We start from the raw sequence: 26,719 nt of genomic DNA on the forward strand, positions 1-26,719 counted from the left end.
CCACTAGAAACAATAGTTAAAGCCACTAGAAACAGTAGTTAAAGCCACTAGAAACAATAGTTAAAGCCACTAGAAACAATAGTTAAAGCCACTAGAAACAATAGTTAAAGCCACTAGAAACAATAGTTAAAGCCACTAGAAACAATAGTTAAAGCCACTAGAAACAATAGTTAAAGCCACTAGAAACAACAGTTAAAGCCACTAGAAACAATAGTTAAAGCCACTAGAAACAATAGTTAAAGCCACTAGAAACAACAGTTAAAGCCACTAGAAACAATAGTTAAAGCCACTAGAAACAATAGTTAAAGCCACTAGAAACAATAGTTAAAGCCACTAGAAACAATAGTTAAAGCCACTAGAAACAATAGTTAAAGCCACTAGAAACAATAGTTAAAGCCACTAGAAACAATAGTTAAAGCCACTAGAAACAATAGTTAAAGCCACTAGAAACAATAGTTAAAGCCACTAGAAACAATAGTTAAAGCCACTAGAAACAATAGTTAAAGCCACTAGACACAATAGTTAAAGCCACTAGAAACAATAGTTAAAGCCAAATGGGATGAACATCTAGAGAGCGATGACATAATAACAGACAGACAGTATGGTTTTCAAACAGAAAGATCCTGTGTAACAAATCAACTTAGTTTTTTATAATAGAGCCACAGAAATACTACAGGAAAGAGATGGTTGGGTTGACTGTCTATCTGGACCTAAAATAGACTTTTGACAGTCTCACACAAGAGGTTGTTCTGGAAACTGGAACATGCTGGAGGAGTGACAGGGAGACTTCTGTCATGGAAGAAAATTTTTCTAACTAACAGACAGATGAGGGGCAGTAATCAGAGGCAGTGTATCTGACTGGAGGAGTGTTACTAGCGGAGTACCACAGGGTTCAGCTCTTGCACCAGTAATGTTTATTGTCTATATAGATGATCGACCAGAAGGAATACAGAATTATATGAACATGTTTGCAGATGTGGTACATAAGGAACTGGGGAAGATAGGAGACACAGACAATTGTAATGCCCTTCAAATCGATCGAGATAAAATAAGTGCTTGGAGTGTCAAGTGGCAAATGAGAATAAATCCCCTGTTATGGAATGTTTAATCGAAGAAAATAGACCACACACAACTTTTAAATTGTGTGGAAAGGAATTACAGAATTAAAACAAAGAAAGAGACCTGGATAGTTTTGGATAGTAAACTGTCGCCAGAGGAACACTTAAAGAACATTGTGAGAGGAGCGTATGTGTCCCTTTCCAACTTCAGACTTGCTTATAATTATATGGATGTTTAAATATTAAAGAAACTGTCCATGATTTTTGTGAGACCAAAATTGGAATATGCAGCAGTTGTATGGAGCCCAAATCTCAAGAAGCACATAAAGAAACTGAAAAAGATGCAACGACATGCTTCAAAATGGCTTCCGGAACTGAGAAACAAGAGTTACGAGGAGAGACTAGAGGCGTTAAACATGCCAAAATTAGAAGAAGAAGAACAATAAAAAGAGGAGATATGATCACCACTTGCAAAATACTGACAAGAATCGACCAAACTGACAAAGAAGAATTCCTGAAACCAGCAACGAACAAGAAGACATATATTAAAGCTAAGGAAACAAAGGTGCCGTTTTTTTTTTTAGAAAGTTTTCATTTGCAAACAAAGTGGTAGACGTGAGAAGGTGGAGGCCAAAACCATCAGTAGTTTCAAGGCGTTTTACGACAAAGAGTGCTGGGAAGACGGGACACCACGAGCGTAGCTCTCATCCTGTAACTACACTCAGGTAATTACACACACACACGCAGTCACAAGTTGTTCTAACAACTCATGAGTAACAAGATATCAGCGTCACATTGGACTACGATATCGTAGGCTTACTCAGTAACTTGAAGGGAAGTCAGGAGCAGTAGGAGAATGACACAGCATCTAAAGCCAATGACCAACCCAAGAGTCATGCACAGCCGCGAGGAACGAGGTCAACTGTTGGAGAGGTGATTGGGCCACGTAACACAAACTGTAAATCCTGAAACAGGACTTATCAAGCACTTAAGTATCCACCTACGAAACCTATACATCTTTCCTCAAACATGGACGAATCATTTACCTTTATTAAACGCTTGACGAGCTACGAAGTGCCACGAGGTCATGTCCAACTGAGGCTCTATGTGAAGATCACAACCAACTGAGGCTCTATGTGAAGATCACAACCAACTGAGGCTCTATGTGAAGATCACAACCAACTGAGGCTCTACGTGAAGATCACAACCAACTGAGGCTCTATGTGAAGATCACAACCAACTGAGGCTCTACGTGAAGATCACAACCAACTGAGGCTCTGGGAGAAGATCACAACCAACTGAGGCTCTATGTGAAGATCACAACCAACTGAGGCTCTACGTGAAGATCACAACCAACTGAGGCTCTATGTGAAGATCACAACCAACTGAGGCTCTATGTGAAGATCACAACCAACTGAGGCTCTATGTGAAGATCACAACCAACTGAGGCTCTGGGAGAAGATCACAACCAACTGAGGCTCTATGTGAAGATCACAACCAACTGAGGCTCTACGTGAAGATCACAACCAACTGAGGCTCTGGGTGAAGATCACAACCAACTGAGGCTCTATGTGAAGATCACAACCAACTGAGGCTCTATGTGAAGATCACAACCAACTGAGGCTCTATGTGAAGATCACAACCAACTGAGGCTCTATGTGAAGATCACAACCAACTGAGGCTCTATGTGAAGATCACAACCAACTGAGGCTCTATGTGAAGATCACAACCAACTGAGGCTCTATGTGAAGATCACAACCAACTGAGGCTCTATGTGAAGATCACAACCAACTGAGGCTCTATGTGAAGATCACAACCAACTGAGGCTCTATGTGAAGATCACAACCAACTGAGGCTCTACGTGAAGATCACAACCAACTGAGGCTCTATGTGAAGATCACAACCAACTGAGGCTCTATGTGAAGATCACAACCAACTGAGGCTCTATGTGAAGATCACAACCAACTGAGGCTCTATGTGAAGATCACAACCAACTGAGGCTCTATGTGAAGATCACAACCAAACAATAAACAAACACAGAGAGAGTAAACTCTGCTTGAGACACCCTTCAGCAGAGTGTCACAAGAGTGGTGTAAGCAGAACACGGCAGCGGAGCAGACGTCTGATGACCAGCAGACCCCAGCGTCGCCCTGATTAAGGCATAATGGGACTTGTCTCCCGGCGTTGATATACAGGGACGGGCGCGTGGCGGCGGTGGCGCGGGCTGTCATTCTCTGCTTTGTGTGAGCCAGAGTCCAGTGGTGGTCCCTGCCCTCCCTGAATCCCATAGTAATGGTCCCTGCCCTCCCTGACACCCATAGTAATGGTCCCTGCCCTCCCTGACACCCATAGTGGTGGTCCCTGCCCTCCCTGACACCCATAGTAATGGTCCCTGCCCTCCCTGACACCCATAGTGGTGGTCCCTGCCCTCCCTGACACCCATAGTAGTGGTCCCTGCCCTCCCTGACACCCATAGTGGTGGTCCCTGCCCTCCCTGACACCCATAGTGGTGGTCCCTGCCCTCCCTGACACCCATACTGATGGTCCCTGCCCTCCCTGACACCCATAGTGGTGGTCCCTGCCCTCCCTGACAACCATAGTGGTGGTCCCTGCCCTTCCTGACAACCATAGTGGTGGTCCCTGCCCTCCCTGACACCCATAGTGGTGGTCCCTGCCCTCCCTGACAACCATAGTGGTGGTCCCTGCCCTTCCTGACAACCATAGTGGTGGTCCCTGCCCTCCCTGACAACCATAGTGGTGGTCCCTGCCCTCCCTGACATCCACAGGTACGTTGGTAAACAGTGATTCTACGTCCAACGAGACTCTTATCCTTTGGCCCATTAATTGAAAGAAAGATATTGTTAATATGAAAGATATTGTTAATAGAAACGTTATCCCTACAGACAAAAATCAGAAGATACAATTGACGATTTACTATAAAACCAAGAGAACTGCCAATCTACTCATGAGAAACTCTCCAGACACAAAGCAGAACGCTTTGAAAGAGACCAACGTCGTCTATGCCTTCAAATGCCCACTTGGGGACTGTAAGCCTCAAAGAACTCAGTATATGGGCAAGACAACAACATCTCTTTCCAGGCGATTAACGATGCATAAGCAACAGGTCTCCATTAAGGAACATATAATCTCTTCCCACAACCAGACCATCACCAGAGAAGTCTTAACAAAAAATACGGAAATCATCGATAGATACAGCGATAGCAGGCGGCTTGATATCTGCAAGGCACTACACATTAAGAAGTCAACACCAGCAATCAACAGCCAATTAATGCACAACTATATTCTACCCACTTCAAGACTCCACACCAATATAGAAGCATCAAGAAATATGGGCCAATAGGCCCTTTGCATTTACTTCCATTCTTCCCCTTTAAATTTACCCAATATTACCCAATATTTTGTGATCTATCTTGTGTTGAAAGTTTGTTTTCACCTCATCCAAAACTGTTGTAACATATCACCTCACCCAAATGCAGGTATATAAAATGAAAAGCCGTTTGAATTATAGCATAGTAAGAAACCTGTTTTAGTGTTTGCAGGTTATAGTTGTGTGTGTGTAAACTAAAGTCTTTGAAAATGTAATAAGTTATTACGAAATGCGTTCAAGTGTCGCGTCAGACTAGAAATAAAAATGAATTTTGGAGAACTGATTTTTCAATTACCATCGACAGTGAAAAGAACCATAAGAAATATTGAGAAAATTCGTGTTAGAATTATTAATCTTACTTTTTCAGTCATATTTAATAATATTATTATTATTATTATTTTTTTTTTTTTTGAGATATATACAAGAGTTGTTACATTCTTGTACAGCCACTAGTACGCGTAGCGTTTCGGGCAGGTCCCTGGAATACGATCCCCGCCGCGAAGAATCGTTTTTTCATCCAAGTACACATTTTACTGTTGCGTTAAACAGAGGATCCTCCCCGGCCAGGATACGAACCCATGACATAGCGCTCGCGGAACGCCAGGCGAGTGTCTTACCACTACACCACGGAGACTACTATATATCTCTACAGGAAAGACTGCTACCAAAATATACTAATATATATATGTGTGTGTGTGTGTGTGTGTGTGTACACTGAATGAGTATTTTGATTGGGCATAGACGGGTATATTCTACAGTGGGGGCATATTTTTTGAGGGATTATGAGACGTACGCGGGATTATCAGTGAGGGAGGAATAAAGGAAAATGTCTGAGTGATGTTATAGCTTTTGTTTTGAAAATTATACAATAACACATATTCGTATGTACTTGGAGACTCCAACAGGGGTTGAGCAGTGTTCCTAACTTTAACGTGAGCTGGAGATCCTGTATGGATCTCTGCAATCCTACAAAGGTCTTCTGCAATTTAATTTTGTATATTCAATATGCCGCCTTGACTAGAATTTTTTTTTTTGTAAACGGAGAAACAATAAGAAAATGGGTTTGAATATGCTATTACTGAAAACGGCCTTATTATGGGAAGATTATGGTGACGTCATTGTACATTAGGCTAGTCAGAAGGTGGCCTTTTACTCCTCTTGCCATAAATATTGAAAATAAATACACCATAACAGAAAACGGACTTATTCAAGGAAGATTCACTGACGTCATTGATCATTGGTGAGGTCTGAGCAGGGTCACTGAGGTAACGAAATTTAAGTGCGACGGGAGGCTGCCTTTTTGATCCCCATGGTGCACATTTCAGGGGCCAAAGACTGACCGTTGAAACCCACAGAAATAATTACGACTCAATGACCAATCCTCGACATCCACGGAGAAAAAGTCATGTGACAAATCGCGGCCGTCAACATCCACGGCAAAAAAATCATGAGACATATTGCGGCTGTTGGAAAAAGCAAAACGGTCGGGATATGTCTCAACTTACACTACTCTAGGCTCTATCATATCTATATTTGAAACTGTGTATGGAGTCAGCCTCCACCACATCACTTCCTAATGCATTCCATTTACTAACTACTCTGACACTGAAAAAGTTCCTTCTAACGTCCCTGTGGTTCATTTGGGTACTCAGTTTCCACCTGTGTCACCTTGTGCATGTGTCACCAATGTTAAATAATCCATCCTTGTCTACCCTGTCAATTTCCCTGAGAATCTTGTATGTGGTGATCATGTCTCCCCGAGCTCTTCTGTCTTCCAGCGACGTGAGGTGCAGTTCCCTTAGCCTTTCCTCGTAACTCATGCCACTTAGTTCTGGGACTAGTCTAGTGGCATACCTCTTAATTTTTTCCAGGTTTGTCTTCTGCTTTACAAGGTATGGGCTCCATGCTGGGGCCACATACACTAGGATTAATCTTACATATGTGGTATACAATTTTCTGAAAGATTCCTTATACAAGTTTCTGAAGGCAGTTCTGATGTTAGCCAGCCTCGCATATGTCGCTGATGTTATTCTTTTGATGTGTGCTTCAGGAGACAAGTTTGGCGTGATATTAACTCCTAGATCTTTCCCTCTGTTTGTTTCGTGAAGAACTTCATCTCCCATTCTGTATCCAGTGTCTGGCCTCCTATTTCCTTCCCATATTTTCATTACCATACATTTACTTGGGTTGAACTTTAGTAGCCATTTGTTGGACTATTTATTCAGTTATATTTAGGTCATCTTGTTGCCTCATACTATCTTCCTCCGTTTTAATCCTCATAATTTTTGCATCATCAGCAAACATGAACGAGTCTATTACCTCTGGGAGATCACTTACATATATCAGGAACAGTATAGGTCCAAGAACTGATTCCTGAGGGACTCCACTGGTGACGTCTCGCCAATCCCAGACCTCACTCCCGCACAGTGACTCGCTGTCTTCTGTTGCTTAGGTACTCCCTTATCCAGTGGAGTACCTTCCCTTTCACCCCTGCCTGCATCTCCAGTTTGTGCACCAGTTTCTTATGTGGTACTGTGTCAAAGGCTTTCTGGCAGTCCAAATTCCAAAAGGCAATCGAATGTGGTGATGGTGTTGTTGGTGATTGTGGTGGTGGTTATCTGTGGTGGTGTTGTTGTTGTTGGTGTCTGTTACGGCCCTCTTGGGTCGCAACTGGGTTCTTTCTCTGATGTCAATAGAGTTTGGGTATCCGGCCCCAAGTTAGTAGTGGCTTTCAAGGGGTGTGTTCCGTAACGCAAGTAAATTAAAAGGGAAAGGAGACAAAGGCAAAAACTTAAATATACAATTATCACCGTCACCATAAATAATATATAAATTATCACCCGGGGGAGGTATAAACACTATTATGTACAATATGGTCTTCCTCTGAAGACGCAGAGTGTTCCACGGTGCTCAACGATGCTTAGCCCTTGGTCCTCTTGTGGCCTCACGATGAATCCTTCGATTCTCTCGAGTCTACCCTGGCCACAGGCCAGCCAAATCACAGCTCCACTGGGGGCACCGTCGTGGAGGCCATCAACCACAAATCCAGCCTGTAGCTGGCAGGTTCCAATCAGTTCCGCTGGTTAGGCCACTCCACGACCGATACTAGGATTGCGAGCCCGAGGCAGGAGCCTCGTGTGACTTCACAGGTCACTCTCCTCACCACAACACCCCAGTGGTTAGTCTTCTCCACTAGTCAGCCCCGGGTACGACAATCCCTGGATCTGCCACCTCACAGGCAGGCTAACACAACAGTGTTCATCCGGGGGGGGGGGGGGTGACTCACAGTTTCAGCGGCAAATGCGTGGAGGTTCTACGGCTGCCTTGGGTAGACTGATCCAACGTCCGATTCAGCAGTCCCAGGTCGACTCTGTAATCAGACACGTCATCAGTAATAGGGACACTCTAGGGCACCTCACTTACCGGCTTAGACCCAAACGCCCACCTATCCACTCCATAGATGGCGTTGCTGTCCAAGCGTCACCTCACCAGAGGTCAGCAGCGGCTGTGTTATGAGCTGATCAGGACGGGAAACTGGCCCTTGTGGCCAGTATATCTCGTCCTCACTAGATGGCGTCGTCCATTTGGAGGGGGTTTCGGGAGCTGATTCACAGATGGCGCGGTCGTCACTGCTCCGTGCTACGACGCTGGGTTCGGGTCCGTAACAGTGTCTGTGATACAGCTTAGCAGCAAACATAATTTTGGGGGGCCATTTGTCGCTAAGCTGTGGGGGAATTCCAGGTAAAATTTCCCATTTTCGCTAAGTTGTTAAAGGTTTCACCTGGGAAAAATTCAGACCAAAAATCCCTCATTCGTTCTTAAAGGATTCTTATGGGAGAAATTCAAACATTTTCAGAGTTCAGCTTTATGAAAATATTTCAGAGTTCATAAAATCCTAAAAGTTTATTTAAGAGTTATCTGTGACCAAAAAAAAAATAAAAGACCGAAGTTTTTCAAAATTCCATTTTCAGAGAATATTGTCATAGAAGTTTTGTTAAGGAAAATAGACATCTTATCAGTAAGTTTGTACTTATGTCCATTTATGGCTGTGTGACACTCGTTTAAGACCAAAATTATTCAGAGACCAGTTAGAATCTAAATTATTCAAAGATCAGTAAAAGACCCAAATTTCTTCAGAGACCGTTTTAAGACCGAAAATTAGTGAAAGATCATTTAACGACCCAAAATTAGTCAGAGACCAGTTAAAGACAGAATTTCTTCAGAGTTCAATAAAAGATTGAAATTGTTCAAAGACCATATAAGACCGAAATTGACTGGAATTTGACAGAGACCATTTTAAGACCAAAACTATTACCAGAGACCAATTTAAACCCGAAATTGGTCAGAGCCCATTTTAAGCCCAAAAATATGACATTTAAGACCGAAATAAATTCAGAGACGATTTTTAGACCATAATTAGTCAAGAGACCAGTTTGAACCCGAAATATTCGGAGTCCAGTTAACGACCGAAATTAGTCAGAGTCCAGTTTAAGAGCAAAATGTCACAGAGACCAGTTTAAGACCAAAATTTTTCAAACTTTATAAGTGCATTTATGCTACTAACATCCCAATTTAAAACGTTATATTTCAGACGAAGTAAGAAAATAAAATCATTGTACTGAATTCTAGCTCCTGTCCCCCACCTTAACCCCCTCTTGTTTCTTCGGTAATATCTATTCAATTTCCTTGAAATATAAAGCAGTCATACTTCTAACTGAGTAAGTAAAAAAAGACGCAGTTACAGAGCTCCAACTCCCGTCCTCCGCCTTTGTTCATCAAACTTAGAATTTCAGATCAAGACCCCACTCCAGCCTATATGTGAGAAGTTGGATTTTTACCCACTTCTCAGCTAGCTTACATCTATTAGGTAGTAACATAAAAATGGTATTTTGGCCTTAGAAAATTTCAGAGATATGCACATGGTGTGCACAAAAACCTATCTTTCTCGTTAGTGGAGATAGCAGGTCGAAATTGCATCTCTTTCGAAAGGGGATGCCTTCAGCATTCCAAAGAAGTAACTCTCGTTGTCTTAGGTATTCTCTGTGAATAGTTACAGGTTTTCCCTGAATTCTGTAACTTTGGCCCATGGCAAGAGAAGAGAGAGAGAGAGAGAGGAGAATATGTTGTTATAGATTCAGCTACTCGGAACAAGTTCCAAATAGCACGGGCTACGGTGAGCCCGTAGTGGACTTACCTGGCACAGGAGCGGTGCCGTCTGGTGGAGAGAGAGGAAAGTAGAGGTACCCTCCTCAAGTACCCTATGGTTCCCCTTGCTGGTGACGTAACGTCACCAGCCGGCTCCCGCCCCATTATCAAATGATCAAATCAAATGTTTATTTAGGTAAGGTACATACATACAAGAGATTTTACAAAGAGTGATGGATTTATAGATAGGGCTAGTACATACAATGCCTAAAGCCACTATTACGCAAAGCGTTTCGGGCATGAAAAACTTAAATGACTAAAGCTTAATACTAATTAAGCAAAAAGAATAAAATGAGTTAAGAACAAATAAAAAAAGAGATAAAAGAGGGGGGAACATAGCTGAAAAAGCAGCACAAATACAATTCTGTCGACAAACAGCGCCATTTAAAAAAAACAGACATTGGTTGACAATAGAGGGGTAAGGTAGGTTACAGGGAATTTATTAGGTATAGCTTCGTTTTTAACTTAAACTGGTTGAGAGAGGTACAGTCTTTAACATGGTTGGGAAGGTCATTCCACATTCTGGGTCCCTTGATTTGTAGAGCATTTCTAGTTTGATTAAGTCGTACTCTAGGAATATCAAAACTGTATTTATTTCTGGTGTGGTGCTCATGGGTTCTGTTACATCCTTCTATGAAGCTTTTGAGGTCAGGATTGGCATTACAGTTCAGCGTTTTATATATGTATAATACACATGAGAGAATGTGCAGTGACTTAATGTCTAACATATTCAGAGATTTGAGTAGGGGTACCGAGTGATGTCTGGGGCCAGAATTGGATATTGTGACATTAAAAGCGATGTAGGCGAGCTGAATATAAGCTTGCTAACTGTCAAAACGCGTGCCTTGGAAATAAATCGCGAGATAGAATAGAAGAAATTAGAAATGGAAAGAGAGAGACAAGAAAAAGAATTGGAGATGAGGCGTTTAGAATTAGAAGAAAGGAAAGAAGAGCGAAAAAGAGAAGAAAGAAGAGAAGAGCGAGAAAGAGAAGAGAAACGAGAAAGAGAAAGAGAAGAGCGAGAAAGAGAAGAGAAACGAGAGAGAGAAGAACGAGAAAGAGAAAGAAAAGAAACGTTGGCCTTAATTAATTCCGTCCAACACTTTGAGGTATATCTAACAAGTAATAGTCACCCTATATTAGTACGGACTGACCATAACCCTCTAAAGTTTCTCGCTCAGTTTCGGCAGAAGAACCTCAGACTCACCAGATGGAGTCTACATCTGCAACAATATCCCCTCCAGATCGAGCACATCAAAGGAGTGGATAACTAGCTGACACTTTGTCCCGCATCTAGACCATTGACTAATTTGTTTTTTTTTTCTTAGAGACCCAAACCAAATTCTTTTTGGTGGGGAGGTGTTACGGACCCGAGTCTAGCGTCCGGGCACGGAGCGGTGACGACAACGCCATCTGTGGGTCAGCTCCCGAAACCCCCTCCAAATGGACGACGCCATCTAGTGAGGACGGGATATACCGGCCACAGGGGCTGGATTCCCGTCTTAATCAGCTCGTAACATAGCCGCTGCTGACCTCTGGTGAGGTGGCGCTTAGACAGCAACGCCATCTATGGAGTGGATAGGTGGACGTTTGTGTCTAAGTCTGTAAGTGAGGTGCCCTAGAGTGTCCCCAACACTAATGACGTGTCTGATTACAGAGTCGACCTGGGACTGCTGTATTGGACGATGGATCAGTCTACCCAAGGCAGCCAATGTCTCTCCACGTGTTTGCTGCAGAAGCTGTGAGTCACCCCCGGACGGACACTGTTGAGAGTGTTAGTCTGCCTGTGACGTGGCAGAGTTGAGGAATCGTCGTACCCGGGGGTTGGCTGGTGGAAGAGACTAGCCACTGTGGTGCTATAGAGAGGAGAGTGATCAGCGGGATCACACGAGGCTCCTGCCTAGGGCTCGCAACCCTAGTATCGGTCGTGGAGTGGCCTACACAGCGGAGCTGATTGGAACCTGCCAGCTCCAGGCTGGATTTGTGGTTGAAGACCTCCACGATGGTGCACCCAGTGGGACTGTGATTTGGCTGGCCTGTGGCCAGGGTAGATTCACCAAAGAAGAGAACCAGGGCTACTCATCGTGAGCACCGTGGAGCATCCTATGTCTTCAGAGGAAGACAATTCTGTACATTAGAGTGTATTTATAACCCCATGTGACTGACTGTTGTATTATTTATGGTGGTGGTGAAATAATATATTTAAATTAGTGCATTTGTATCCCTTTCCCCTTTAATTTACTTGCGTTACGGAACGCACCCCTTGAAAGCCACTACTAACTTGGGGCCGGATACCCAAACTCTAATAACATCAGAGAAGAACCCAGTTGCGACCCAATAGGGCCGTAACATAATTGGCATCCTCAGCGGGATCCGACCCCTTGTCAAGTATGTTTGACAGGGATGGTGAAGTAGCGCAATCCCCTGTAAATAATTCCCCCTGTGTGTGACTATTAGGACGTTATACGTCCTGTGCGGTGCTCGGAGTGATTCAGTGCAATATTGTAGAGTGCGGTGCTCGCTGTGATTAAGTGCAATATTGCGTAGTGCGGTGCCCGGTGTAATTACGTGCAACAGTGGCAAGTGAAGTGCTCGATGCGTTGAGGAACACACCCCTTGAAAGCCACTACTAACTTGGGGCCGGATTCCCAAATTCTAATAACACCAGAAAAGAACCCGGTTACGCCCCAGTAGGGCCGTAACTGTTATACAATGTATATATATGATATAACTATATAACCTGAACTTGTAAAAGCACCTTAGTCACCTTCAGTGATTAAGTGCCTAATTGCACACTAGTTTCTTTATCAGCTATCTCACCCTGTCAGAGTAAATGAGACAAATGTATGTGAATGCATGTGTGTGTATATATGTATGTATAAGTGTGTGTATGTGTATGTATGGGTATAAAGTATATATGGAAGCTGATCAGAATTACATTTCACCTTTGTGAATGTACATTAATGACACTATGTAAAAGACACATCAAACACTCTATGTAGGGCATACGTAAATCTGTGTATCTATGTATTTACGTATGTAGGTTAGCTTAGCATTTTAAAAGCACCGAATCACCTTCTGTGGTTGAGTGTTCAATAAACCCTTGAACTATATGTTTAACACTTCTCTAACCCTGTCCATGGATGACAGAAGAAAATGTATATATGCTGGTTAGCATTGTAAATGTGTGGCCACGTCTGTGGTAGGAAAAAAAAAAAAAAAAAACTTCACCACTCCCTTACCTCCCCCAACTCCCTTTCACTTTTATCTTCCCCTCCCTCTGCCCCTACTTCCCCTTTATCCCGCTCTCACCCCCTACTCCCCCTTCATCTTGCCCATTCCCCAATTTATCCAAACCTCCTTCTCTCCCTCACCAGAATTTAAAAGTACAATTTTTATCCAATAATCTCACTGTATTTGTATATTCTCTCCATGTTCTTTGTACAACTGTTGTACTCATTATTCATGTTCTCTACACATTCAAAATCATATTTTTCACCTGTTTCTCTATGTTTTGCAAAATGTTCACAGCATGTTCAGTAAATATTCCCCCTCGTGTTCACTGTGTTCATCACCTTCTCTTACGTGTTTTCTGTGTTCTTTGTCATGTTCTTTACGAGTTCATTGTTCATTCTTCATATTTTCTGTGTTCTTTGTCCTGGTTTTCATGTTCTCTGCAAGTTCATATTCTCCTGCAGGTTCTCTGCATTCATCGCATTTTCTTACATGTACTTTAAAATCCAATGAAGACTTGTTTCTTCCGTTCAGTAACTAGTTCTTTTGGCATATATTATCAACCGCAACATTACTAATTCTCAAGAAGTTATTAGAAAGTATTTACTCAGTCAGTCATCAACTTTATTTGCAAGTAACTATGTTAATGCAATTCTCTTTATCAACTTACTATTTCTTACAGACACTGTTCTTAAACAAATTTACCAAGACATTGACCAGACCACACACTAGAAGTTGAAGGGACGACGACGTTTCGGTCCGTCCTGGACCATTCTCAAGTCGATTGTGATTAGGAGGTAGGGACAGGTAATAAATAGGCAAGAGAGAGCTGAGGAGGAAAGTAAGGTGTAGGGGATAGTAGTAATAATGAGAACTGCAGAAGGCCTATTGGCCCATACAAGGCAACTCCTATTATAACAACCGAAGGAGATAGTAATAGGAATAAGAAGAGGATAGCAAGGGAGCGTAGGAGAAGACCATGAACAGAAAAAGGGAGAAGAGAGAAAGAAAGGGAAAGAGAAAGAAAGATAAATGGAAGGGGTAAGAAATGACTCCTCTTGTAAGATGCTTAGTCTTGATGTCGACTCTCTGTTCACTAATGTTCCGCTCGATGACGTTCTCTCTTTCCTCAGACAGAAGGCATCAGAGGGTCTCCTTCCTCTCCCACTTCCCACTGACGTTTTCCTCGATCTCATTAGACTCTGGGTTGAATCTAACTCTTTCTCTTTCAATGGTAAATATTACACTCAAACTTTCGGTGTGGCTATGGGTTCTCCTCTCTCCCCTGTTCTTGCTAATTTCTACATGGAATACTTCGAAACTGTTCTTCTTCCTTCTATTGATACTCGTCCCTCTCTCTGGCTTCGATATGTTGATGACATTTTTGCTTTATGGCCTCATGACCTTAATCTTTTCCAGCCTTTCCTCGCCTCTCTTAACAATCTGGCTCCTTCTATCCATTTCAAAGTTGAGTGGGAATCTAATTCCCTCCTTCCTTTTCTTGATGTTCATGTTCACAGCTCTGTGTCTGGGTTCTCTTTCTCTGTCTACCGTAAACCCATGCATAGTGGCATGTACATTCACTTCTTTTCCTACCATCCTCCTTCTGTTAAGAAAAGTGTCCTCGTCTCTCTCTTCCTCCGCGCTCTACGCATCAGCGACCCTCAGTTTCTTGATTCTGAAATTGCCTTTATCTACAAATCATTCTCTCGCCTTGTTATCCTTTGCATTTCATCAACTGTGCCTACTCTCAAGCTAAACGAAATTTCTTTCATCCTAAACCTGCTTCCAACACTAGTAGCACTGTACTATGCCTTCCCTTCATATCTGAACTCAAAACTTTTACTAATACCTTTCGTCCTCTTGACATTAAACTCGCCTTTCGACAAACTAACACACTTCGTAGCAATCTAGTTCACACTGCTCCTCCTGCTTCTAATGCTGCTGGTGTCTACTCTATTTCCTGTTCATCTTGTCCTCTCCAATACTTTGGCGAAACTGGCCGTACACTGAATGACAGACTTAAAGAACACAAGAGAAGTGTTAAGTCTGCAGACACTAACAATGCTCTCTTCTGCCATGTGAGGGATTCTAATCATCCCATTGATTGGTCTTCCTCCAAAATAATCTTTCCTGCCTCTACTCTACACAGACGCCGTCTTGTAGAATCGGCTCTTATACACAATGTACCCAACATGAACTTGAGTCCTGGCTTTGTTGCTGTGGACTCTTCCCTTTCACAGTATATACTCAAATGCTCTAATCTTTCTAACAAACGTGACTTAACATAAGCTTACCCCTTCCATTTATCTTTCTTTCTCTTTCCCTTTCTTTCTCACTTCTCCCTTTTTCTGTTCATGGTCTTCTCCTACGCTCCCTTGCTATCATCTTCTTATTCCTATTACTATCTCCTTCGGTTGTTATAATAGGAGTTGCCTTGTATGGGCCAATAGGCCTTCTGCAGTTCTCATTATTACTACTATCCCCTACACCTTACTTTCCTCCTCAGCTCTCTCTTGCCTATTTATTGCCTGTCCCTACCTCCTAATCACAACGGGAGACATCTCCCGTCACGCAGGGTGCAGTCGCACCTCCACAGATCTCCAGTATCAGCTACTGATACTGGTAATGGCTCAAAAGGGCCACCACTTACGGGCTATTCATGCCCGTGCCACCTTTTGGGTGGTTTAATCTTCATCATCATCTCCTAATCACAATCGACTTGAGAATGGTCCAGGACGGACCGAAACGTCGTCGTCCCTTCAACTTCTAGTGTGTGGTCTGGTCAACTTACTTCAGCCACGTTATTGTGACTCATCGCCTGCTTACCAAGACATTCTTTTCTTTTCATTTCTTAATTAAAAGTATTCGCCAATCAACTAAAAATATTCACTTTCATCATATTTTTTTGTAATTTCTTAACTAAAATAACACTTCTCTCAACTAAAAATAGTCAAGCTTAACTTCTTTCAATATTTCCTTAACTAAACTTATTCTTCCCCTCAACTAAAAATAGTCAAATATAACTTTTTTCCATAACTTTCGTAACTAACAGTATACTTTATGGAGTAAGAAAAATAGTCAGACACTCTTCGAGACATCAAAGACACACTCAGAGACATCAAAGATACTTTCTAAGACATCTTCGTTCATCAAAGTTCCTCTCGAAGTCACCTTCGTGTATCAAGAAAACTTTCTAAGTCACCTTCGTCCATTAAAGAAACTTTTTAAGACATCTTTGTTCATCAAAGTTATTATCTAAGACATCAACAGCTATTCTCAGACCCAACAAAGATATTCTCAGAGAAATATCACAATCGACTTGAGAATGGTCCAGGACGGACCGAATCGTCGTCGTTCCTTCACTTTCTAGTGTCTGGTTTGGTCAACATATTTCAGCCACGTTATTGTGACTCCTCGTCTGCATTCTCAGAGCCATCAAATATAATCTCATAGACATTAATGTTATCCTGTAAATCATCAAAGATTACCTCTTAAACATCATGAATACTCTTCAGGCATTAAATAACATTCTCAAAGTAACAAACGTTGTTCTTCATTCAACAAATAAGTCGTCAAGGGTAACATTTCAAGACACATGTAAACTAAAATATGCCATTATGTAGTCACAATCACTAAGTATTATATCAAACTAAACATGTACAACTTTTTTGTAACTATTCATGACTTTATGTACTAATAAACATACGCTTCAAGAAAAAATGAATAAAATAACTAACTTTTATGTAGTAACAGCTTCACTTCTCTATTGTCAAAACTTGATAATAACTCTATCACAAAAAACACAGCTCTTCAAGTAACTAGTTCAACTTTTCATATCAAACTTTCATTTCTGTTTATTAGTTATTATGTTAAAAATATATTATCTTAGTCACTTTATATATTAGTATTAGTCACTTTATCTTAAAACTGTTCTCTGAACAACAATGCATCATCCTATCTAACCTAACCTAACTTAACCTAACCATACCTAACTTGACTTACCTACACTAGACAAAAATAACCTAAACTTACCTAGCCTAACCCCCTCCCCATCCGGCCCGTTGGCGTCGTGAGGGGGCTTCGTGGACGGCTGCCGGAGTGTGATGCTCCGTGGGACAGTCCTCTGTCCTTTTCTGGCCTTGCACTCCTGCTGCTGTCTTCTCTAATTGTGCCAAATCGCTTTTCCTTTTTCATTATGTTTCGTTTTACTCCCCCCTCTTCTCCTATCTGCTTGTCGTTTCCTGCCGACCTTTTGCTTGTTTTGGATTGTTTCTTTGGACTTCTTCTATTTTGACGCCCGGGTGCTTGAGGAGGCATACTCTTGCACCCGTAGAACTGTAGTACCCGACGTCGAGAGCGAGGGGAACCTTTTATTGTCAATCCCCCTTTCGTCGCTGAACCCGATCTCGACGGACTGACGGTTCTTAAGGTGGCGTTTGTGGGGCGTATACTCACGACGCACCCCTAGGGGGGCCCCGGCATGATCGGCGATAGCTTCCTGTTGGGTGTCCTGCCTCTAATTGTGGCTCCATGGTGGGTGTGGGGGCACATTCGTGGATGAATTTATCACTCTTCGTACCTATGTCGTTGAATGCTTTTGTTGTACCCTCTCAGGCTCGTGGGGTGGGCGACCAAGCCCCCGAGTCGGCCTGTCTTGGAAAACCGGGCTCTGTAGCCTCCGCTGCATTGGGCCCCGACCTTGCTCCTCCTTTGGCCTCTCTGACTCCTTCCCCTGGCTCCCCTCCCTCCTCTGTGGTTGGGTCGAGCCCCAAGCCCCCAGTGGTGACTACCTCGTCCCCTGGCGCGGCTCCATCTCTAGTTGTAACTACTGCGCCTTTTAACCCCTCTCTCTCTGGGGGTTCTCACCGCCGTCCTCGTCACGGCCGCCCTCGCTCGATTCCTTCTAGTTCTGCTACTTATCAAGCCTTGTTTGGTCCCGCTTTGTGGGCCAAATATTTTGATCTCCCCCCTCTTGATTCTGTGCCTCCTGACGATTTCTCCCTCCATCGACAACTCGTTGATTCCGTGGATGCCTCCTTACTTTCAACCCCACTCGTTTCGGTACACGTGTCGTTGCTGCTCCTTCTCAGGATGCTGCTTCCCGCTTGGCTGCCTTATCCTGCCTTGGCGAGACCCCTGTTCGGGTCTCGAAGAACGCTCAGTTGAATGCCAGTGTTGGCACTATTCTGCTCCCGCCCCATGTTGCGACCGGTGTTTGGGACCTGCGCGACTGCCACGACGATATTTGACATATCCTTGCTGCCCAGGGCCATTCTATTCTCCAGGTGGACACGTTTACTCGTCCCCCTCGTGGTAGTCGCCGTCAACCCCTCCGGGTTGTGAAGATTACCTTTGATGGTAGGACCCTTCCACCCTCTGTCATTCTTGCTGGTGCCAGGTGCTCTGTCCAGGAGTACATTCCTTCTCCTCGGCTCTGTAACAAGTGCTGGAGGTTTGGGCATGGTGCCCTCCGCTGCTCCGGGACTGTCTCTCTCTCTCCTTTGTGTGGTGGGGAAGGTCACTCGCCACCAGAGTGCACTTCAGAAGTCAGAGTGCACTTCTCCCCAGCCTCGTTGCCTCAACTGCGGTGAGGCCCATCCTACCTTCTCCCGTGCGTATGTCCATTACAAGCTTGAGGCGGCCGTCCTCACCTTGAAGCACCGGGAGCGTTTATCTTTTCCTGAGGCGAGACGCCAGGTTCGCCGGCTCCCGCCTTATGCTAGTCTCTCTTATGCTCGCGTGTTGCGCTCTTCCTCTCCTCGTCCTTCCCGCCTTCCTCAGACTCACAACCGTTTCCGGGCCTTGGACCCTGATACGCCCACTGCCCCCTCCTCTGTTCCTTTGGGTTCTCTCCCGAAGGATCCACCTCCTGGTCCTCTGTCTGGGGTTCCCCTTCTTTCTACCCGGTCTGTCTTGTCTCCTGTGTCTTCTTCCTCGTCTCCCTCCGTTCCTCCTTCCCATCCTTCCCCTCCGTCTCTTGACTCTCCCCGCCGCCTGTAGGTGCAGGCTGATGTCCATCGCTCTCCAAACGGCCGTCATGTGTGCTCTCGTTCAGCTTCTCCTGTTGAGACGCTAGAATCCGTTGCCCAGTACGTGGTTGCTGGGACACCTGTCTCTTTAAGTCAGAAGCGTAAACCTGGCTCCTCTCCTTTCTCCTCCCCGGCGGGTAAGAAGGTTTCACTTTCTTCCTCGGCCCCTACTTCTGCCTCTCTCGCTCCTTCCCCTCCCATTTCGGTGGTTGCGCCCCCTGTTCCTGCTATGGAGGTTTCTTTAGACCCCGCTTCCCTCTCGGTTGCTGCCCTTGCTGAGGTGCGCTCCCCTCTTTCTACCCCCCCTCTTCCTACTGCTGTCCTTGACTGCTCCCCTCCGTTGTCTCCTCCTCTTCCTCCTCCGGACCCTGCCCGCCCACCTCTGGTCTGTTCTCCCGCCTCCTTCCCTCCTTCTTTGCTCAGTTTACCCATGCCCCCTAACCCTGACTTTGGTGACCTTGATCCCGACCCTGATATTCTTTAACGTGCTCTGTTGCTCTTTCGCCTCTGTTTCTTCCTTGTTCTCTGTTTTTGTCCTTTCTCTTCTCGTCGATGTCTCTTCTTCAATGGAACGTTCGAGGTTATTACGCCAATTTCCTCGAACTCCAACTTCTGATTTCGCTGTTTTCGCCCCTTTGTGTCTGTCTCCAGGAGCCGATGCTTGGTGCTCGTCCTAGTCGTTTTCGTGGCTATTCCTTTCTCTCCCCCCCCCCCCCAGCCGTTGCTGGGGCTTCTAATTCTTCTGCTCTCTTGATTCGTGCTGATGTTCCCTTTGTTCCTTTACTTTTTCCTTCGCCTCTCCATTGTTTTGCTGCTCGTATCTTTGTGGGGAAATGGTACACAGTTTGTTCCATTTATCTCCCCCCGAGTGTCCCGCTTTCTCTTCCTGATTTGAAACACCTCCTAGACTCCTTGCCGGAGCCTGTGCTCCTGCTGGGTGACTTCAATTGTCGTCATTCTCTTTGGGATGACGTTCTGACGAATACCCGGGGTCGCCTTCTTGAGCCATTTCTCCTCTCTTCTTTCCTGTCTCTTCTGAATTCTGGTGAGCCCACTCATTTGGACTCTCGGACTCGCACCCTTTCTTGTCTTGATCTTTCTTTCTGCTCTTCTTCTCTTTACTTAGATTTCACGTGGCAGGTTCTTGATGACCTCCATGGAAGTGATCATTTCCCCATCCTTGTTTCCTTTTTCTCTTTTCGCCCTTCCCTCTCTTTCCCTAGGTGGCAGTTTGCTAAGGCGGACTGGACCCTATTTACCCTCAGTGCTGCTCTCTCTGACCTTTCCCTTCTGCCTCTCTCTTGCGCTCTCCTCCTTTTTCATGACACTGTCTTCAACGCTGCCCTCCGCTCTATTCCTCGCTCTTCCTCTTGGGGTCCACGGAAGTGCGTTACCTGGTGGAATGCGGACTGTGCTCGGGCTGTCCGCTGTAAGCGTGCAGCCTGGAAGAGGCACCGCCGTAGGCAGACGACCGATTCTTTTCTTTTCTTTCGGAAAGCGAGTGCGGTGGCCCGTAGGGCCATCCGTACGGCTAAACGTGAATGTTGGGCATCTTATGTCTCAACAATTACGTCCGAAACCCCTCTGGCCCAGATCTGGAAGCGTATCCGCAAGATAGCGGGTAAGTTCGTTCCCGATGCTTCACCAGTCCTTCACCTCCATGATACTCTTGTGGCGGACCCATTGCAGGTCGCTTCCGTACTGGGTTCCCACTTTTCTTCTGTTAGCTCTGGTCTTCATCTTCCCCAATCTTTCCTTCTTCGTAAACCTGCCCTTGAGTCTCGTCCTTTAGATTTCTGCACTCGTCTTCAGCTTCCCTATAATGATCCCTTCTCTCTCTCTGAACTTCGTTCTGCCCTGGCCCTCTGCGGTTCTATGGCGGCGGGCCCCGATGGTATTCATTATGAGATGCTTTGCCATCTCCCTCCGTGCACGTCTCAGTATTTACTGAGTCTATATAATCGGATCTGGGAGTCGTCGTCAGTCCCTGAAGACTGGCTCGATGCCGTTGTCCTCCCTGTTCGCAAACCGGGGTCTCTGGGTACTTCCCCTAAGGACTTTCGCCCGATTGCCTTCACGAGTTGTGTCTGCAAACTCTTTGAACGTATGGTTAACGTTCGTCTGATGTGGTTCCTGGAACACCATCACCTCCTCTCCCCTTCTCAATTTGGTTTCCGCAAGTGCCGCAGCACGACAGATGTCCTGGTGAACTTGGAGGTCTATATTCGTACTGCTTTTGCTGCGAAGACCTCCGTTGTTGCCGTCCTTTTTGACCTGGAAAAGGCTTACGACACCACTTGGCGGTATCATATTCTATCTCAACTTCATTCTTTTGGCCTTCGTGGTCATCTCCCTCTCTTTCTCCGCAGCTTCCTCTCTCGTCGTTCCTTTCGGGTGCGCCTTGGTACCGCTCTCTCTCCCTCTTTTCAGCAATATGAAGGTGTGCCCCAGGGTAGTGTTCTGAGCACTACTCTTTTTCTGGTTGCCCTCAATGGTCTTCTTTCCTCTCTTCCTTCAGGTGTCTTCTCCGCTCTCTATGTCGATGATCTTACCCTTTGCTGTCAGGGTGATGATTCGCCTCTCCTTCAGCGCCGGCTTCAACTTGCAATTGATGCCGTGTCGTATTGGGCCACAGGTCATGGCTTCAAGTTCTCTACTTCTAAGACTTGTGCCATGACTTTTACGCGGAAACGGGTCGTTCTTCGTCCCTCTTTGTCATTCTATGGTCATCCCCTTGAGTACAAAGATTCCGCGAAGCTTTTGGGGCTATTCCTTGACACTCGTTTGTCTTGGTCTCCCCATATCTCTTACCTCCGTGTTGAGTGCTCTAAGGCCCTTACCCTCCTTCGGGTCTTGTCCCATACTTCTTGGGAGGCAGATAGGCGCACTCTCCTTGCTTTACATTCCTCTCTCGTCCTGTCTAAGCTCGATTATGGTTGCCCTGCTTACTCGTCTGCTTCTCCTTCTACTCTTCGCCGTCTTGATGCTTTGCACCATACTGGGTTGCGCCTCAGTTCTGGTGCCTTTCGCTCGACTCCCGTCCTTAGCTTGTATGTTGACACTGGCTTCCTCTCTCTCCAAGACCGCCGTGATCGCTACTGTCTTCGCTATCTTGCGCGGTCCTTACAACATCCTTCCTCTCGCCTCTGTCGTGCTTTAACTTTTACCCTTCCTGCGGTTCCTGTTCCTCTTCACCACCTCCCTCTTTCTGTCCGGTTATCTCGCCTACGGGACTCTCTTTCCGTTCGTATTTCTAATGTTTCTCCTCGTGTTGTTCCTTCTTTGCCCCCGTGGAGAGTCCCTCTTCCGCGGTTTTGTACACCCTTGACCCGTATCACTAAAGCTTTTACCCCTCCTATGGTTCTAAAACGCCTTTTCCTTGAGCACTTTTCTTCTCACTCCCGCTCCGTTTCTGTCTTTACCGATGGATCTAAGTCTGCGGAGGGTGTTGGCTACTCTGTTGTTTTTCCTGATCGCACTTATATGTGTCGCTTACCTCCGGAGACTAGCATCTTTACAGCGGAGCTTTATGCTATTCTCTATGTTCTTCATCTCTTGCTTTCTCGTTGTCAGTCTTCCTTTGTAGTTGTTGTTGACCCTCGTAGTGCCCTCATGGCTCTCGGGTCCTTTAATCCGGTTCATCCAGTAGTTGTCGAGATCCAGCATTGGCTGTTTCTTGTTCACAGTAAATTTAAGTCGGTTGAGTTTTGTTGGGTTCCCAGCCATATTGGTGTGTCTTTAAATGAGCGTGCGGATGCTGCCGCTAAGGAAGCTGTCCGCTCTTGTCCCATCTCTCGTAAAGGCATTCCGTATTCCGACTTTTACCCGGTTATCCATTCCTCAGTCCTTACCCGTTGGCAGGCTTCTTGGTTGTCTGTTACTGGTAACAAGCTACGTACTCTTAAATGTTGTGTTTCCTCGTGGCCGTCCTCCTTCCACCGTAACCGGCGGTGGGAAACAGCTCTAGCGAGGTTGCGTATTGGCCATACTCGCTTAACCCATGGTCACTTGATGGAGCGCCGCCCTGCTCCTTATTGTCCTAGTTGCATTGTCCCTCTTACGGTCGTGCATGTCCTTCTTGAATGTCCTGACTTCCAGGACGAGCGTGTGTCTTGCTTTCCGACCGCCCCTCGCGGTCACCTGTCCCTCGATAGAATTCTTGGTGACTCGGATACTTTTGATATCGTTCGCCTTATGCGTTTTTGTTCTCGTATTGGCATCCTTGGTGATATTTAGCGCCCTCTGATTATTTTGCGTATTTGATGGTGCTACATAGCCTTCCCGGTTTGGTGCCTTCTTTTGATAATTACTTACTTACTTCCTTAGCGGCAGCATCCGCACGCTCATTTAAAGACACGCCAATATGGCTGGGAACCCAACAAAACTCAACCGACTTAAATTTACTGTGAACGAGAAACAGCCAATGCTGGATCTTGACAACTACCGGATGAACTGGATTAAAGCACCCGAGAGCCATGAGGGCACTACGAGAGTCAACAACAACCACAAAGGAAGACTGACAACGAGAAAGCAGGAGACGAAGAGCATAGAGAAGAGCATAAAGTTCCGCTGTAAAGATGCTAGTCTCCGGAGGCAAGCGACACATATAAGTGCGATCAGGAAAAACAACAGAGTAGCCAACACCGTCCGCTGACTTAGACCCATCGGTGAAGACAGAAACGGAGCGGGAGTGAGAAGAAAAGTGCTCGAGGAAAAGGCGTTTTAGAACTGTAGGAGGGGTAAAAGCTTTAGTGATACGAGTCAAGGATGTACAAAACCGCGGAAGAGGGACCCTCCACGGGGGCAAAGAAGGAACAACACGAGGAGAAACATCAGAAATACGAACGGAAAGAGAATCCTGTAGGCGAGATAACCGGACAGAAAGAGGGAGGTGGTGAAGAGGAACAGGAACCGCAGGAGGGGTAAAAGTTAAAGCACGACAGAGGCGAGAGGAAGGATGTTGCAAGGACCGCGCAAGATAGCGAAGACAGTAGCGATCACGGCGGTCCTGGAGAGACAGGAAGCCAGTGTCAACATACAAGCTAAGGACGGGAGTCGAACGAAAGGCACCAGAACTGAGGCGCAACCCAGTATGGTGCAAAGCATCAAGACGGCGAAGAGTAGAAGGAGAAGCAGACGAGTAAGCAGGGCAACCATAATCGAGCATAGACAGGACGAGAGAGGAATGTAAAGCAAGGAGAGTGCGCCTATCTGCCCCCCAAGAAGTATGGGACAAGACCCGAAGGAGGGTAAGGGACTTAGAGCACTCAACACGGAGGTAAGAGATATGGGGAGACCAAGACAAACGAGTGTCAAGGAATAACCCCAAAAGCTTCGCGGAATCTTTGTATTCAAGGGGATGACCATAAAGAGACAAAGAGGGACGAAGAACAACCCGTTTCCGCGTAAAAGTCATGGCACAAGTCTTAGAAGTAGAGAACTTGAAGCCATGACCTGTGGCCCAAGACGACACGGCATCAATCGCAAGTTGAAGCCGGCGTTGAAGGAGAGGCGAATCATCACCCTGACAACAAAGGGTAAGATCATCGACATAGAGAACGGAGAAGACACCAGAAGGAAGAGAGGAAAGAAGACCATTGAGGGCAACCAGAAAAAGAGTAGTGCTCAGAACACTACCCTGGGGCACACCTTCGTATTGCTGAAAAGAGGGAGAGAGAGCGGTACCAAGGCGCACCCGAAAGGAACGACGAGAGAGGAAGCTGCGGAGAAAGAGAGGGAGATGACCACGAAGGCCAAAAGAATGAAGTTGAGATAGGATATGATAACGCCAAGTGGTGTCGTAAGCCTTTTCTAGGTCAAAAAGGACGGCAACAACGGAGGTCTTCGCAGCAAAAGCAGTACGAATATAGACCTCCAAGTTCACCAGGACATCTGTCGTGCTGCGGCACTTGCGGAAACCAAATTGAGAAGGGGAGAGGAGGTGATGGTGTTCCAGGAACCACATCAGACGAACGTTAACCATACGTTCAAAGAGTTTGCAGACACAACTTGTGAGAGCAATAGGGCGAAAGTCCTTAGGGGAAGTACCCAGAGACCCCGGTTTGCGAACAGGGAGGACAACGGCATCGAGCCAGTCCTCAGGGACTGACGACGACTCCCAGATCCGATTATACAGACTCAGTAAATACTGAGACGGGCTCGGAGGGAGATGGCGAAGCATCTCATAATGAATACCATCGGAGCCCGCCGCCGTAGAACCGCAGAGGGCCAGGGCAGAACGAAGTTCAGAGAGAGAGAAGGGATCATTATAGGGAAGCTGAAGATGAGTGCAGAAATCTAAAGGACGAGACTCAAGGACAGGTTTACGAAGAAGGAAAGATTGGGGAAGATGAAGACCAGAGCTAACAGAAGAAAAGTGGGAACCCAGTTCGGAAGCGACCTGCAACGGGTCCGCCACAAGAGTATCATGGAGGTGAAGGACCGGTGAAACATCGGGAACGAACTTACCCGCTATCTTGCGGATACGCTTCCAGATCTGGGCCAGAGGGGTTTCGGACGTAATTGTCGAGACATAAGATGCCCAACATTCACGTTTAGCCGTACGGATGGCCCTACGGGCCACCACACTCGCTTTCCGAAAGAAAAGAAAAGAATCGGTCGTCTGCCTACGGCGGTGCTTCTTCCAGGCTGCACGCTTACAGCGGACAGCCCGAGCACAGTCCGCATTCCACCAGGGAACGCACTTCCGTGGACCCCGAGAGGAAGAGCGAGGAATAGAGCGGAGGGCAGCGTCGAAGACAGTGTCATGAAAAAGGAGGAGAGCGCGAGAGAGGGGCAGAAGGGAGAGGTCAGAGAGAGTAGCACTGAGGGAAAATAGGGTCCAGTCCGCCTTAGCAAACTGCCACCTAGGGAAAGAGAGGGAAGGGCGAAAAGAGAAAAAGGAAACAAGGATGGGGAAATGATCACTTCCATGGAGGTCATCAAGAACCTGCCACGTGAAATCTAAGTAAAGAGAAGAAGAGCAGAGAGAAAGATCAAGACAAGAAAGGGTGCGAGTTCGAGAGTCCAAATGAGTGGGCTCACCAGAATTCAGAAGAGACAGGGAAGAAGAGAGGAGAAACGGCTCAAGGAGGCGACCCCGGGTATTCGTCAGAACGTCACCCCAAAGAGAATGACGACAAATGAAGTCACCCAGCAGGAGCACAGGCTCCGGCAAGGAGTCTAGGAGGTGTTTCAAATCAGGAAGAGAGAGCGGGACACTCGGGGGGAGATAAATGGAACAAACTGTGTACCATTTCCCCACAAAGATACGAGCAGCAGAACAATGGAGAGGCGAAGGAAAAAGTAAAGGAACAAAGGGAACATCAGCCCGAATCAAGAGAGCAGAAGAATTAGAAGCCCCAGCAATGGCTGGGGGGGGGGAGAGAAAGGAATAGCCACGAAAACGACCAGGACGAGCACCAAGCATCGGCTCCTGGAGACAGACACAAAGGGGCGAAAACCGCGAAACCAGAAGTTGGAGTTTGAGGAAATTGGCGTAATAACCTCGAACGTTCCATTGAAGAATGGACAACGACGAGAAGAGAAAGGACAAAAACAGAGAACAAGGAAGAAACAAAGGCGAAAGACCAACAGAGCACGTTAAAGAATATCAGGGTCGGGATCAGGGTCAGCAAAGTCAGGGTTAGGGGGCATGGGTAAACTGAGCAAAGACGGAGGGAAGGAAACGGGAGAACAGATCAGAGGTGGTCGGGCAGGGTCCGGAGGAGGAGGAGGAGGAGGAGGAGGAGGAGGAGGAGACAACGGAGAGGAGCAGTCAAGGACAGCAGCAGGAAGAGGGG

General features: G+C 45.8%; 1 protein-coding gene across 1 annotated transcript in view; it reads right to left on the reverse strand.

The window, feature by feature from the left end:
* Positions 1 to 26,719, reverse strand: part of LOC123764536 (crustacyanin-A2 subunit) — a 124,569-nt gene that overhangs the window by 83,164 nt on the left and 14,686 nt on the right. The gene's annotated exons all lie outside the window — the stretch shown is intronic.

This window comes from Procambarus clarkii, chromosome 79 (genome assembly GCF_040958095.1).
Source record: "Procambarus clarkii isolate CNS0578487 chromosome 79, FALCON_Pclarkii_2.0, whole genome shotgun sequence".
Lineage (NCBI taxonomy): Eukaryota > Metazoa > Arthropoda > Malacostraca > Decapoda > Cambaridae > Procambarus > Procambarus clarkii.